At 48.5% G+C, this 15,972-nt stretch overlaps 1 long non-coding RNA gene across 1 annotated transcript; it reads right to left on the bottom strand.

Moving 5' to 3' along the window:
• Nucleotides 1-8,140: 8,140 nt before the first annotated feature.
• LOC138745324 (uncharacterized) lies at nucleotides 8,141-12,954 on the bottom strand. Its single transcript, XR_011346172.1, has 3 exons — nucleotides 12,444-12,954; nucleotides 11,711-11,788; nucleotides 8,141-8,571 (listed from the first exon to the last, which is right to left on the bottom strand). It is a non-coding gene; the product is annotated as an uncharacterized lncRNA (long non-coding RNA).
• Between the last annotated feature and the right edge of the window lie 3,018 nt (nucleotides 12,955-15,972).

The following is a 15,972-nucleotide window of genomic DNA, read 5'->3' as shown; positions in this document are numbered from 1 at the left end:
AAAATGTGATTTGTCAGTTCTTAATGGCAACTGCCATATTGGCATTGCAAGGAGAGATGGGAAATGGGTCAGGTCCTTGGTGGTCCCAGTAATGCAACGTAGAAAGATGTCACGGGGCTGAATGTGGTTTAGGGAGGGTGAGGGTATTAATTTTTAGGAAACGTACGTGGCCAGCCACCTATCAATATTTTTTGTCAAACAGAAACTGCTGCTGGTAGAAGCCATTTTCTACTTTGAACAGGCCCAATGTCAATATCCAAGCACATATTGTTAAGAGCCCATAGGATCCCAAAACCCAGCAGCAAGAGACATTCACCAAGACAAGTGGTTTTTAAAACAGAAGTTATTTTTAATCAAATTTAAACATGAAATTAGAATGAAACTTTAAATTAACTCTATACTTAACTAATCCAAATGAACCCCCTTCTAATTCTAAGCACACATGTTTGTAATGTGTATAAATTTAAGAAAAGTTCTTTGGTTCAAGGTTCAATCTCACTTCTCCTTCTTCCAAGTTCTCTGGATGACCAGCCTCCCCCTCGCCCTACAACTCCCCCTTCACCCTCCCCCTTACCCCTGCCTGGCCCCGCCCCCTCCCCTCATTCACCGCCCCCGCCCCCTCCCCTCATTCACCTGCCCCGCCCCCTCCGTGCTCCCGCCCCTCCCATCCCCCTCCCTCTCCCTCATCCCCATCCCCTCCCCGCCCCCTGCACCGACCCCTCGGCTCCACCCAAACACCCCGCTGGTACCGGCCACTCCTGGGTGGGGCCCGTGGGCTGCGGGTCGCCCGCTTGCGCGGCTGAGGAAAGTCCCGGTGCTGCCGCCAACTTCATCCCATTCGCGCCCGCGGCGACGCGACGGACCCCGAGCAGACGACGCCACCACCAACGTCCCGCCTCCTCACAGCAAGAGCCAATCAGCCCGCGAAACCGCCCATCAATCCAACCCGACTTTAGCGTCCAATCCCATAGCGGCCTCACCCAATCAACCCATTGGCTCGCGCAACTGAAGCAACCAATCAGCGAGCGAGCGAACACACAGGTGAACCCAATCAGCATCGCAAGACAGAAATCAAAGGCAGTGGAAGGAGCAGGAGACCTTTCGGCCCTTCCACTTACAACTACCCCAACAACTCAATCTAATCCTTGGGAAACACAGGATCACTTTGTCTTGGCTCCAGGATTCCTCTGATCTCAAGAAATACATTGTACCCCAACTGCAAGCGAGACTATTTATTATCAAACTTTCCTTTATATTTATTACCGCTTCCAATTTAATGGAGGACACAAGTGGTTGTGTCAGCCAGTTGGACCGCCTCGGGGAACCTCATGGAGCAGGCAATCTTGGTGAGAAGGTAACTCATCCCGCGGGAGGCCGGTAGTGACCCTACAATGTCATTGTAGATGTGGCTGAACCTATGTGGTGCTGGCTCGAATGTCTGGCATGGTGCCTTCACGTATGTCTGTATTTTGGTCATCTGGCAGAGTGTGCAGGCCTTGGCCCACTGACAACCTGTTTTTGAAGGCTCAGCAAGACCAACCGATTGACCACCATTTTGACAGTACTGATGGCTGGGTGCGTCAGATTGTGCACCTCATCATAAAACTGCCATCTCAATGCTGTCGGCACGATGAGGTGGGGTTTGCCATTGGAATGTCGCAGAGGAGCGTCTACTTACCAGGATCGATGTTAACATCCTCCAGCCTGAGCCTGGACACTGCTCTCTTGCTTGCAAGGATCTCAGGGTCATCCTGCTGTCCCCTGCCGAGGGCTAAGTAGTCTATTCACTGGGACAGGGCCTGGATAGACTTGATTGCGGGGATGGGGCAGTGCGTCACCCATGATGTGTTGAATGTCGGTAGTGAACTCAGACTCATATGAGAGGAGTCGCTGCTGCTTGGCCGACCACAGGTCCAACACTTTATGGAAGGCAAAAGTTAATGGCTTCTGGTCCATGAAGACACTGAATTGTCTACCTTCCAAAAATACCTTCAGTGCCTGACTGCCAGGTACAGCACCAATTGCTCTCAGTCAAAGACGCTGTATTTGAGTTCAGGTGGCCAGAGATGTCTGCTAAAGAAGGACAGGGGCTGCCATTCCCCTTTGATGAATTGCTCCAGTGCACCCCCTACTGCTGTGCAGGAAGCATCTACTGTGAGAGTGGTGGGTGTCTCTGGCCTGGCGTGTACCACAAGGGTTGTGTTGGCCAGTGCGTCCTTGGCCTTCTGGAACGCCTCCAAATCCTTTTGTCCCAGGTAATGTCTTTACCTTTCTCCGCATGATGTGTGCCACGGGGGGGGGGGGGCGTGGCAAGATGGTGTAAGGATCAGACGTGCCTTCCAGTCCTCTCCTGACTCTATCTTAATGTTTTGTCTAGAAATGCCCGTTAAAATTCTTTAAAAGTTTAGATAACTTCAGTGATGTTAATTTAACTTATGATGGTAAAATTGGTGGAAAAGAGCAAAAAAAACGACAACAGATTATCAAAAAACTACATTTTCCAAAAGTTCAAGTTTTGGAGCCTACCTACAGGAAAGACATCGAGACTCAGCCTGAAATGGATCCCAGGAGAAAGGTACAGCTTTCGGATGTAGAGTTCAATATTACATCGGTAGAGCCCTCTAAAGTGGGCGCCAAACAGCCTTTAGAACAAAGAGTTACTCAGGTTCGCACATGTGCAGTACCATCTGACGGCAATGTTATGAATGAACCACTTGTAGTAACATCAGTTGAAGTACCGGCTGGGGAAAGGCATTTGTCAACTGTAGCGGTGGCACTGCAAACTGCACCTTTTGAGATAAAAGAACCTATACAACTTGATGGACTGGGGAAAACCCCGGCCAGCGTCCTCCAGTCATTGCTGGAGAGGCTGTGGCTGGGGTTTCCACACGCAGCTATACTACAAGGAAGGCAACCAGAATGAAGGAAGCAAAAGAAGACCCTTTGGTTATGCAGAAGAAGCAGGAATCTGTTGAGCCAGAATCTCTTCCAATTGAAAAGATTCTTGTGAATCTTGAATCTAAATGATCTTATACAATGCAGGGATTATCCAAGATTATGACTGAACTTGGTACTAGGTTTAATACTCTGTGGTGAAAATACATTCTCAACAGATGGCTGAGTTTGGAGCTTTTAAGCTTGAAGTGAGAGATAAATTTAATTCGTGTGAAGAAGATATAGACGAAATACGAGATCATGTTTCAGATTTGACCAAAATGGTCAAAGACTTACAAACTCAAAATAAAAATTTGGTGAAAAAGATTGATTATTTGGAAAACCAATCCAGACGGAACAATATAAAGATTATTGGTTTGCCGGAAGGAATGGAGGGACCAGTCCCAAGAAAATTTTTTACTGAATGGATTCTGCAGGTGCTGGGTCAAGAACATTTCCTGGAAGGTATAATACTGGAACGTGCTCACAGAGGCTTGCGTAGAAGACCTATTTCAGGTCAAAGTCCAAGACCTGTTTTGGTTCGTTGCTTGAATTATTACGACAAGAAATAATTTTACGAGTGGCTATTAGAAATGCACAACAGAGAAAATCACCCTTGATGATTCAAAATAATCGAGTTTTCTTCTATGCGGATTTGAGTCAAGAAGTTATGTTCCAATGACGGGAATTCAATTCTGCTAAAGAGTTGTTGTGGAAGAAAGGTTATAAGGCAACCTTTAGATATCCAGCTGTTTTGAAGGTTTTTCAAGATGGTTGCCAACCAAAGTTCTTTGATTCTCCAAAGGAAGCTATAGCATTTGCTCAAGAGCTGCCAATTACTCGGTTTCAACAGAGACGTAGTCCGCCGCGATCTCTAAGGAGACAAGAGATGGAAGAAAAGAGCCGTGCTCCAAGAAGGAATGGTTGTAATGGTGACTCGGCAGTTGGAGCTGATTAAAAGAAGAGTTGTTCTTTTTTTTTAATTTTTTTTTAAATATTAAATAATGATGATGTTAGATTAAGATGAAGTGAGAGTTGGGGGAGAGAACTGGATGGGCACTATTTCCTGAAAGTCATCTGCTACGTGTGAGTTATCTCACACCCATTTTTTTGGGAGTTACCGCATTGCGCGGTTTAGACGGGAGGGGGTATTTTTAACCTCCTACCTGTTTTTTTTTCCTTTTTTTGTATTATTAGATTAAAGAGTTAAGGGTTTTCTTTTGTGTTTATAAAAAAAAGCATAAGAAAGTATTTGATTGTTTAAAAAACTAAAAATTCATGTGGTTTTTTTTGTAAAGTTTATTCAGTAGATAAGGAATATTTGAAATTTAAATGTGAATGGGATGGATAAGTTTTTTTTTAATATTTTTTCTTTAACTTTAAGGTGAAAGGAGTGGTAATTCTGGTGTATATTATTTTGCTATTTAAGTTATAGAATGAAGGGAATAATGGTGAAAGTTATAAATTGAATTGTACAATTCTTAATGAGGCTTGAATTTTGTTTTTGGCTTATGCTCCATTTGTTGAAGATATAGATTTCGTTGCAGATGTATTTTTATATTTGGATATCTGAATTTTAACGTAATGATTGGGGATATTTAAATGTGGTTTTGGAGCTTTTATTGGGTAATTATTCAAGGTTAAAAGGGAAAAATGGTGGAAGAGTACCAAATTTGAATTGTACAATGTTTAATGAGGTTGGAATTTTGTTTTAAGATGGCAGTTTATGTGACTAATATGATGATAGATGTGAAGTTAGTTGATATTTGGTGAAGGTTTATCTCTATAGAGAAAGTTTTTTTTTCATCTTTTTTTTTCTCATGCTACAATTTTTTTTAAAGAATTGATTATTGTTTAAGAATTTTTGATAGACAATGTTACTGATTTTACTAATTTTTTATATTAAGTTTGTTAATTATATGTTTCATCTTAACTCTGTTAAATATATGCATTTAAGTTTGATTTAAATATGTTTTTTAAGTCTGATATCTTAGTATTAATTACTTTTCTTTTTGTTACTATTTTAATTGGTTATGTTTTTGTTTTTTTTGTAAGTGGGTTTTTTTCTCACATATATTATTAACTTTATTAATTCTTCACTCTTTATTTTGAGGGGGAAGGGGGGTTTGGACTAATTTGAGTTGGGTTATTAATGTGTAATAATTATTGGGGAGGGTATAATTTATTTAGATTACTGATACTGTATTGTAATTTTATTATTTTGTTCTTAATTTTTAAATGTAATTCTATATGTTATTCATGTTATAAAATCTTAAATAAAGTTTAAAAACAAAAAAAAGATGTCGGCCACAACCGGTATGAATCGGTGATAAAAATTAATCGTACCAGTGAATTCTTGCAGCCCCTTCATTATGTGGGGTTTGAGGAAGCACTTAACAAACTCTATCTTTTCAAGCAGGGTTTAGTTCCGTGCCTGTTGATTTGACCCCCAAGGAAGTCGAACGTTTCCAACCTGAACTAGCACTTAGCAAGGTTTATATCGTAAGTCCAAATTCCCGCAGCCAGGCGCAAAGTCACATTAGACGGTCTCTGTTTAGCTTCATTGCCACCACTTTGACATCTTGTGGTTACTGCCACCCTCTGCTGTTGGAGAATATCCTCCTTGATCTCAGCCCCTCAATGTAACTAAGAACCCCTAAAATGTCCCTAATGTTTTGGCCTTCATCACTACTCCTGGCAAGGCATTCTTGACACCCACAACTCTGGGTAAAAGAAAATACCCCTGATATCTCCCCTAAATCTTCCTCCCTTTGCTTTAGACAGATGTCTTCTAGTGTTTGCTACTCCCATCTGGGTTTCAGGCAAACTGAAGGGCATCTTTCACCGAGTTTCTGGTTTTCCAGCAGTTCTGGATGTCTATCTCTGGATGCTCTGTTCCGTGGACCACCCCGCAGTATCCCATCTAGTCCTGGAGTCTCTGTGTCAGCAATGCTCTGCTGACCACTGCCTGATGGCTTTGTGGTCAAATGTGTTTGTCTATGAAACCGTTCCCAGGAAGGTAAAGGGGCAAAGTCCTGCTGACTGGAACATTGTGCAGCACCAGGGCCAGGCCAATCTTTCGCAACACCTGAGCCAGGTAGAACCTCAGCACAGAGCAGCATTTGGTGCCCTAGCACTTTGGTTACAAGCACTGCCACACACAATTATGGTCATGCTGGTTACACCCTTGTCCCCATTGATTGATGATGTACACAGTCCTTCTCCAGACTCTATCCATTTTGGACCCCCACATGAATAGGAAATTTGTTTTGGGAATTGACAGGGTGGTGGTGTGGGGATGGGCCAAACCTGGCCCACGTGCAGCAGGACCGAAAGTTCCTTGCACATTGCACCTGATAATCAGGTTTTACCCGAATGACAGAGATGGGTATCTGTGTGGTTCTCCCTGTCTCCTGGACCTGGGGGTCTTTGTACTGCTCCCCATCTCCTTAAGTTGGTGCTTTGTTCTCCACCACCCCCACAAGAAATCCAAGACCCCTGGATGGAGGGCAGAGGCGCAGAGAGATCAGTGAGAACACGGGTAGTTTCAACAGGGTGGGGTCCATCCAGGCGCCTGATAACAGGAGGAACCAAGTGGGAAGGAGGATGCAGGGCATTCGATAGCAGGACATTGCAAGAGAGTGGATTCCTCGAACTCTTCAGGGGAGAAGGCGCTGGTCGATCCATCGGTTTAGGTGGGGCAGGGTATAGACATGGCAGCTGACTGGAATTGTCAGCGGGTTACTGAGACCTGGGAAAGGAGGGGAAGGAGGGTGCAGTAGTGTTCTGAGAGTGCTGAGGGAGAGGCAACATGGGTGCCACCTCAAGGCAACGGTCCCCTGATTGATTGCAGGGATGGGCTCTGTAAATAGACTCATAGATATCCAGCACAGAGCATCTTTGTCGCCCTGCCATCAGGAAGGAGATATGGAGGAATAAAAGCAGAGCAGCCAGGGAGGGAAATAGCATCTTCCCACAGGCCATGAGATTAACAAGGGAACATGAGCTGGATGGGAGCTAAGAATGAAAAGGGTGAGACGAATATGGACTGATTACAACAGCTCAGCAAGCAGGAGAGAGGGGCTGAAGGGCCTGTTTATGTTTTCTCTATCTGGACCAGCTTTTGAGTTCAAGCTTTAAAAAACCCAATCATTTTTAAATTTAATATCAATGGTACAGAATGAATCAAGAGACAAGATGTCTGTCCAGCAGCAAGCGTCGAAGGCACTTACTGAAACGGAGGCTCTGAAACCACAGGGAGGTTCTGGACGGAAAGAGGCCCAGCTTCTTCTGGAAGGAGGAGAGGAGAGGCAGGGGAAATGCGGGGGAAGGGAAGGGGAGGGGAGGGGCTAGGGATGCCGTCCACCGTTCACCTCCCCTTTCCTCTACCCCGTTCCCCTCCCCTTTCCACTGCCCGTTCCCCTCCCACATCCCCTCCCCCTTCCAGTCCCCAGTTCCCGTCCCCCGCTCGCCTCCCCCATTCCCCTCCCCCTTCCCTTCCTCCTACTCCTAACCCTAACCCCTAACAAAATCCTAAACCTAACCTTAACACTACCGATACCCCCTACCACCACTCCACGTCCCCTAACTCTACCCCCACTCCATCCACTAACCCTAAGTTTATTCCTACGCCTATGCCACCCCTAACCCCAACCCTAATGCTACCCACCATCCCCTAACCCCAAACCTCACTCCTCCTCTACCCCCCTGCTCCTACCCCCTTCCCCTATACCTAACATAAGCCCACTTCCCCGAACTATAGACCTAACCATAAACCAAGATATAGCCCTACCCCATGTCTCCTAACACTAACCCTAACTCTACCCAACTTCCCCAACTCTAAACTAAACCCTATCCCTATCCCTTACAACCTACCTCCTTCCCCTAACCCTACCTCCTACACCTTCCCCATACCCGCACCCCCTACAACTATCCCCTTCCCCTAACCATACCTCCTACACCTTCCCCATACGCACACCCCCTACAACTACCCCCTACCCTATCCCTTACAACCTACCCCCTTCCCCTAACCCTACCCCTTCCCCATACCCGCACCCCCTACCACTATCCCTACCTTATCCCTTACAACCTACCCACTTCCCCTAACCCTACCTCCTACCCCTTCCCCATCCCCGCACCCCCTACCCTACCCCTTATCACAACCCCTACCCTTACCCCCTTCCACTACCCCCTTTCTCCTACCCCTTCCCCTCCCCCTCCTTCCCCTAGGTTAGGGGTAGGAAGGGGAAAGGGAAGGGGGAGGGGAAGGGGAGGAGGAGAAAGGGAGGGGAAGGGGGAGGGTTAGGGGAGGGGATGGGGGAGGGGAAGGGGAGGGGGAAAGGGGAAGGGAAGGGCGGAGGGGAAGAGGGAGGTGAAGAGTGGAGGGCTGGGGTTAGGGCATAGGTGTGAGGGCAGGGGAAGGGGAAGATGAGCGGGAGGGGGTTGGGATGGAGGAGGGGTAGAGGAGAAGAGGGGAAGTGGGTGAAGGGACATGGAAGAGGCAGGGAATGGGGTTGGCAGGGCCAGAGGGATACGACGGGGAGGGGTTCAGGCCATCATGATGTTGTCCGTCCTCTGTTCAGCTGGGATGCGAGGTTCTTCTGGACTCGTGTCTTGTCTCTGAGATCGCTCCTTCTCCTGGGAAGAGAAATACGAGTGATAGAGATACTGTCTCTGAGGCCTGAACACAATGACTTTGGAGGGTCCCAACACTTCCCCCATCATCCCCCCTACCCCTGAACCCTCCCCTCCCTCACACCAGTACTCTCCATTTTTCTTGAATTCCTGTCCATATTAAAATCCTTTTCATGCCTTTTTTGGACAAGCCTCCGCTACTACCCCGACAATGCATTCCAGCCACCCACTACATTCTGTGTGAATAAAATGTACCCCTCACGTCTTGCCTAAATTTCCCTCAGCTCACCTTATTTAGACGTCCTCTGGTATTCTCGCCCCAGGAATGCACACAATATTCCAAGTGTGGTCTGACGAGAATTTTATACATCTGCAACGATACCTCTCGATTTTTGAACTCAATCCCCTGACTCCTGAAGGCCAGCACACAATACACCATCTTAAACTCCCTCTCAATGTGCACAGCAACCTTGAGTGATTTATGGAGCAGGATCTAAATATTTCTCTGTCCTGCACACTGTTCATAATCCTGCCATTAACCAAGTGCTCTGCCCACACATTCTTGTAATCCGCATTCAATGAAGATATTGGTCTATATGAAGCTAATTTTAATGGGGCTCCAACCTTCTTTGGAATAACTGTTATTCGTGCCCTTGAAAATTACTCTGGAAATAAACCTGGACCAGTTGCTTATTTAAGTACATCTGATTTACAGGATTGAACTCCATCTGTCACTTCTCTGCAAACTGGATGACCTATGACAACCTTCTACACTGTCTACAACATCTCTACCTCTGTGTGATCCCCTGACGTACCCACCCTTCCACTCCCATCATCATTCATAAAAATCACAAAGAGCAGGGTTCCCAGAGCAGATCCCTTTGGAGCGCCACTAGTCATTGTTCCATCTACTACTACCCTCTGTTTACTGCAGACAAGCCAATTCTGAATCCACACAGCCAAGGCTCCATGGATCCCATGCCTCCAGACATTCTGAATGAGGCCTCCATGGGGATCTTGTCAAGCACCTTACTAAAATCCTCGTGCAGCACATACAGACCTTGACCTTCATCTATTTCCTTTGACACCTCCTCGAAAAACTCAATTTGACTCGTGAAGCAGGACCTGCTCCTCACAAAACTATCCATGAGTTTGCCCAGCATGTTTGGGCATTGCCCTCGGCCCCAGCATCTGCAGACTTGCTGGCCAGTCCCTCCCTTACCCCTTCCCAGAGCTTCCGCATCCATTAGAACATCAAGCATTGCTGCCCAGTACAGGCCCTTTGGCCCATAAAGGCTGTACTGACCTTTGTAAATGTTCTCCACAACCTTTACCAGACCCACACCCATAGGAACATAGGAAGTGGGAACAGGAATAGGACAAAAATGGCCTATCGAGCCTGCTCCGCCATTCAATACGATCATGGCTGATCTAATTTATGACCAAACTCGACCTACTCTGCCTTCTCGCCATATCCCCAAATTCCTCTATCATGTAAAAACTCTGTTCCCTTACATCCACATGCTCGTCTCAGAGACTTTTATATGTACCTATTCTACCAACCGCTACCACTTTCTCCGGTGACGCATTCAAAGCTCTCACAACTCTCTGCATAAAAAAAAATCTCCCCTCACCTGAAGCGGATGCTCTCTGAGATTTGCACCTGACACTTTAGGAAAGGTTTCTGGCTGTTCATTCCATCTAAGGCCCCCACAATCTTATTTAGTATAAGTTATTAAGCTGTGGAAGGGGCAAGTTGGGAGAGGGAGGAGGGGAGAGAGCTGGTGGGGGAGGGGTGAGAGCTGGTGGGGAGGGGACAAGGCCGTGTTGTGGAGAGGGATCAGGACCGCGTTGAGGTGGTGAACGGACAGACATGGGTGGATCTACCTGCCGAAATAAAGGAGCAATAAGAAGGCCATCTCGGGATCTACCAGCATCTTCTGGGGCTTGATGTCTCAATGGAAAACCCCCTGAGGATGGAAGTAGGCCATGCTCTGCTACAGCTGGTACATGAACATCTGGCAACACAACGATATAACATGACCCACTCTGCCTCCACACTGGCCGGGTCTATATCCTGAGGGTAAGGGGAGGTGGGTGAAGGGCCCCTCCCTGCCAATCAACATCCATCCTCATCATCCTCTCCACCCCTCTCCCCTCACTACCCTTTCTCTCCTCACCAATACCCATTGAGACCCTCATGCACCCTTCATCGATATCCAGTCCCCAGCGAGACTCAGCCAGTAAACTCCTTCATATCCTCCAACCCCACCATCCAAGCTTGCCCCAGTGGACAACTTGACCACCCAGACCCACAACCACCTTGATGTAGATCATGGGAATGGGCTGCTTGGCCTTGTTGAAGTGCTGGACCATGCAGTGAACCGTCTTGGGAACATAGTCCAGACCCAGATTCAAATAAACCTGCTCTTCCTCTTGGACACAATACAAACATGTCAGCTGGATTTACCCTCCAAAACCCCGTGCCTCTCCCAACAGGAGTGCCAGCCCCTCCTGCTCTCTGTAGGCCTGATGCCCCCACTGCTCAACACAACATGGCATGAATCCAACGGCTCAGCGAGCAGAGCGTCAACAGGCCGTAGTGGACCCGTCCGCTGCCCCATCATTCGGCTTCTGGTGAGACTGCACAAAATGTGCAGCTCTGACCGCCCTCCCTCGTGAGGCAAGGATTCACCGAGGGAGAAAAACCATTGACGTTTCGAGATGAGAAATGTTTGCAGCCGGGTGTTGGCTGGGGTCGAACATGTGGAGGCTGAGTTGTTGGGACGATTCAGAGCAGGCGTTGATTTGGAAGCGCACCAAAAGGTGCCAAAAGTGAGTTATGGGGGAAAGTACATTCGTGAAATGAATTGGGGAAACAGACTGGAGGGGCTGAGTGGCCGAATTTGGCGACCTTGTCTTGTGGTCTTGGCTGCTGCTGTCTGGAGTTGAAATGGCAAGAGGTCATGAGTTAATGGGTGATGAGCAGGGCAGCCAACGTCAAAGAGTCAGCACTGGTCAGAGGGGCAGGATGGAGGCAACAGAGAGGCTGCAGCTAGACAGATCGATTGAAGGAATGGGGAAGGTAGCAGCAAATGATATGCATCAGAGTGAGGGTGGGGTGGGTGCAGGTGAATCTTACCTTGACTACAGAGGAGAAGTTGAGAAGAGGGACAATGATGGTGTGATCCAACTTTCGCACGATCTGCAGTTTGCGGTTCTATGGCGAGAGAAGAACATCAGCAAGGCTGGATGATGGGTCGGGGCCCTGAGGGGCAACTTGTCCAAGTTGAGGGGGGAGGCGGGGAGGAGATTTGTCAAGAGGTCAGAGGTGGGGAACTCCAAGGGAGGCCGAAGTGGGGGACTTTTCGAGAGTCAGTGGGGGGGACTTTTCGTGTCGCTGGAGTGGGGACTCGTCAGGGGGTTCAATGAAGTATCATTTCAGTTTTTATGATTGTTTTCCCAGCTTCTACTAAACAATGAATTTGCAGAAAATCTTTGATATTTGCCAGGTGTGTGTGTGTGTGTGTGTGTGTGTGTGTGTGTGTGTGTGTGTGTGTGTGTGTGTGTGTGTGTGTGTGTGTGTGTGTGTGTGAGTGTGTGTGTGTGTGTGGGGTGGGGGGTTGTGTGTGGGGAGGGGGGCTGCTGTTGTGGGTTTGTGTGACTTTCTCTGTTTCCAAACCCCATGGCTGCTTTGGTCTCTGTCAGATGCTCCTCTTTCCACCCACCCTTCAAAAATGTGTTTGGGGTGTTTGTCAATTGGGTGTAATTGTGTGAAACGGGCTCATGTGTCGCAAGGGCCTGTGAACGTGCTGTAGGCCCTAAATTTAAATATCAGGGTTTTTCATTTCCACACAACTGCTCCTCCCCCTCACCTTGAATCTCTTGTCTTGCAAGATCTTCTTGATGGCAATCAGCTCTCCGGAGTCCACCAGCCTTGCCTGGTACACCACTCCGAAAGATCCATTGTCGATGATTTTAACATCTGTGCAGGACACCACCTTGGGGACGTTGGGTCCATGACACGGTGTGGCCACCTCTGTTGTGACCTTATTGCCATGTCCTCTGGGGCAGAAGCAGCAGCATTTACACACCCAGAGGGTACACAACAGGTCATTTATCCCAACCCAGCCTTGCTGTCCAAGTTAGTCTCTACCCCTCCCTCTAACTCCCTTCCAAGGGTCACCTAAATGTCAGAATTGATCCTCTGGTGGTTCGTTCCAGCTTCTCTCAGTAGAAATATTGCCACCCCAGGTCCTTCTATGATCACTCTCCTCAGACTGAGGCCAGTTCTGCAGCCGTTCACTTTGTCTACAACCCTCCCTCCATGAGAGGATCGGGTCATCTTGACCTTCAGCACGTCCCGGGGAGATGAACCACTCTGAACCCTACCACGGGTTTAGCAGAAGCCCTCCACATTCCCAGAAGCTCAGCAACACCGTGATCTTCCATGATGCAAGCGAGACATCGTCGCCTGAGGGAGCAGGTGGTGCGGAGAGAGCCCCACTCTTCACCGCTCAACTCTGTTGGGTCTGCCGCAGCAGAAACACTTTCTAGCACCTTGATCCAGGTCCACTGGGGGAAAGAATCCTATCCCGGTTGGGGGGGTGTGGGGGTGTATGCAAGGGTGGAAGGGATCTTGTAACCACGGGGAGGAGGAGCGGTCCTGTCTCTCAGTGGACAGATCCTATTCCAGGTGGAGGGGGAGCTCTGTCCCATTTCTGTTGAAAGGTCTGCCTTCCATCCCCCTCGCAACTTCTCTTCTCCCTCAGACACCTCACATTCTCCCCTGCCCAGATTCCTCTACCACACTCTTATCCCCCACCCAACACCACCCCCATGGTTTCCCCAGTGCTTTCCGTCCCCTCGCACCCATCCCCCCAGCTCAACCCTATGTCCCCTATCTCTGATCCAGTCTCCCTTGACATTAGCCTGTGGTGCAACCCCGTTCCTTTGTTCTCCCCTCCACTCCTACAGACCCCATCCCTGTATCCCCTCACATGCCATTGTTCTCCCCTCCCCAGTCCCCTCCAGCTGCCTCATAAAGTGCCCTACACTCAGGATGGGGAGAGGGGATTAAATGCAGCCTCCATTCTCTCCGCCCACACTGGGTAAAGGATGGTGCCAGAGGAGTCTCTGTCCCAGTCGGGGAGCCTGTAACAGGCTCTTTATCTCACCCATGGGCGCAGGGTGCTTCCAAACACAACCCTGTTGATCAGAGGGTCCCTGGGATGATACAGCGTCCTACTCCGACACGTGGGCCAGAATCCCCTTCCAGGAGAGGCATCTTTCTCGTGTTGCTGTGCCATGGCACGACTCAGCTATGGCTGCCCCATGCAGTGACATCATCACCCCCTCTGTGTCATCATCTCCCCCCTCTGTAACACCTCCCCTCTCTGTCACACCACTAGTGTAATGGGCAGGGACATCCAACCATTTAAATCCTCCTCAATTTCCCCAAGCAAGGGGAGAATAATTCAGCTGGTCTAAATTACTCGTTGTTATCTATTCTAACTCCTAGATATTTGATCCCATTTTGCCGCCACATTTGTTGACTATTTTCTTGACATTGGCTCTAATCCCCCTTCCTAAGTGACATGATTTTGCACATATCCCAAAAGAACTTATACCCAGAGATGTCCCCATAGTCCTCCAGGGTGGAGCACAACTTGGGCAATGAGTGTGTTGGGTCTGTCAGATATATCAGAACAACTTCTGCAAATAAATTGATTTCATGTTCTTCCTGGCCTGTTCTGAAACCTTTAATGCCTGAATCCTGCCAAATGGCCTCGGCTAATCGCTCCATGGCCAGTAAAAACTCACTCACTGGGGGTGTGGCGGGGGGGGGAGTCAGACCTTGATCGGCATGCCTGTTGGCTACCTCTGTCCCTCTCATCTCGACATCAGTGGCTCAGGTTCCTCCTGCAGTGCACAGCAGCACTGCTGGACCACCTTTATCTCCTTATTTTCCTGGGCCCTCTCCAAATCTTTCCTTTCTATGATCTCACATTGGTTTCTCAGGAGAAACACTGGCAGCCAAAAGGCACCCTCTGATTCCCCTTAGAATTTGGGAACCTCGACTTCTTGAAGTGGGACCACACGTGGTGACCTATTTTCTCAAGATGTGGATCCAGGAGCTTGGACCAGTCTACCAGTTTGCCGTGGTCCGCCAGCATGCTTGCCAAGCTCCCGAACCCTGCACTCTCGTCAGTCCACCCGCAGATCTTGTTCTCCCTGCCTGCACTCGATTTCCTGCCCCAATTCCAAAGCATCTCCACTGCAGCTGTGTTCAGTCGGAACTCGAAGGACCCTGCTCACTGCACCAATTATTATGTGTGTGAAACTGATTCGAGGGGTCCCAAGGGTGGCGAATTTGAACACAGTTGTCTTTTATTGACACATGTAGTGAAGTCGCACGAGGAGTAAAAGACACACACAGACACAAACTCGCCGGATTAATCGATACACTTGCAACCACTCATGGATAGAAAACTTGACAATCAACTTGTCACGTACGATACCTTGAACAGGTCATTCATTCACTCATTGATTTTGGATGCCTGTGGGTGGTAGGGGATATGCAGGTGGCCCCAAATACTTGGCATCACCACCCATTGCTGGTCAGACGTTACCCGATAGGGTATTCCACATATCGAGCACGCTTAAATGGTGCTTGGTCGGCCCACTGGCAGGACATCCGAGTATGTGCTGACCATCATGAGAACATATCACTTTTTATTTTGGCAGGGGAGAGGCCTGATATGGTCAATTTATCAGACTTGGTCAGCTCCCGAACCCCAGCGAATGTGGCCCTTGGTTTTAATTGCTGACAAATAGGGCATTTGGCCATCACAGTTCTTGCAACATCATGAGACCCCCAGATCCTCTGTCCATCATAGTGCCCCCATATGCCCACATTTATGATGCACCAATGCTGCCAAGGCTCCAGGGTCTCTCTGCTTGGGGAAAATAGTGGCAGAGCATATTTGAGCAGCTCAGTCCACAGTGGCATTGCGTCAGCTTCAGCGGTTTTCCTGGAGGTGTGTCCATCCACGTGGTGGACCCTGACTATTCTTTTGTTGTTCCACCTCTCAGAAGATCTGCCAGTGCTGTTGTCCTCAGAGCAGGCAGCCATGGATCTGCCTCCCTGTCTCCTGCCGCCGACCCATCCACACTGACGTGCTGTTTGGCACAGCCCAGAAATCCTGTTGCACTGATCGGAAAAGAGGCTCCTGGGCCCGCCTGGTTGTCCCTTTTCGGATCAGTGCCACAGCTGCCAGCTTGGACAGTTGGCTCTCCCCTCCACCTCACCCTCTTATGTCAGTACTTTATCTGTGGTGGGCTGGAGCGCTCCCACTTTACACCGTTGTTTTTCGCACCTCCACCAGCTGGAGCCGTCAGTAA

This window comes from Narcine bancroftii, chromosome 11 (assembly GCF_036971445.1).
Source record: "Narcine bancroftii isolate sNarBan1 chromosome 11, sNarBan1.hap1, whole genome shotgun sequence".
Classification (NCBI taxonomy): Eukaryota; Metazoa; Chordata; class Chondrichthyes; order Torpediniformes; family Narcinidae; genus Narcine; species Narcine bancroftii.
Note: the sequence above shows the minus strand (reverse complement) of the source record. Positions and strands in the feature narration are given on the sequence as shown.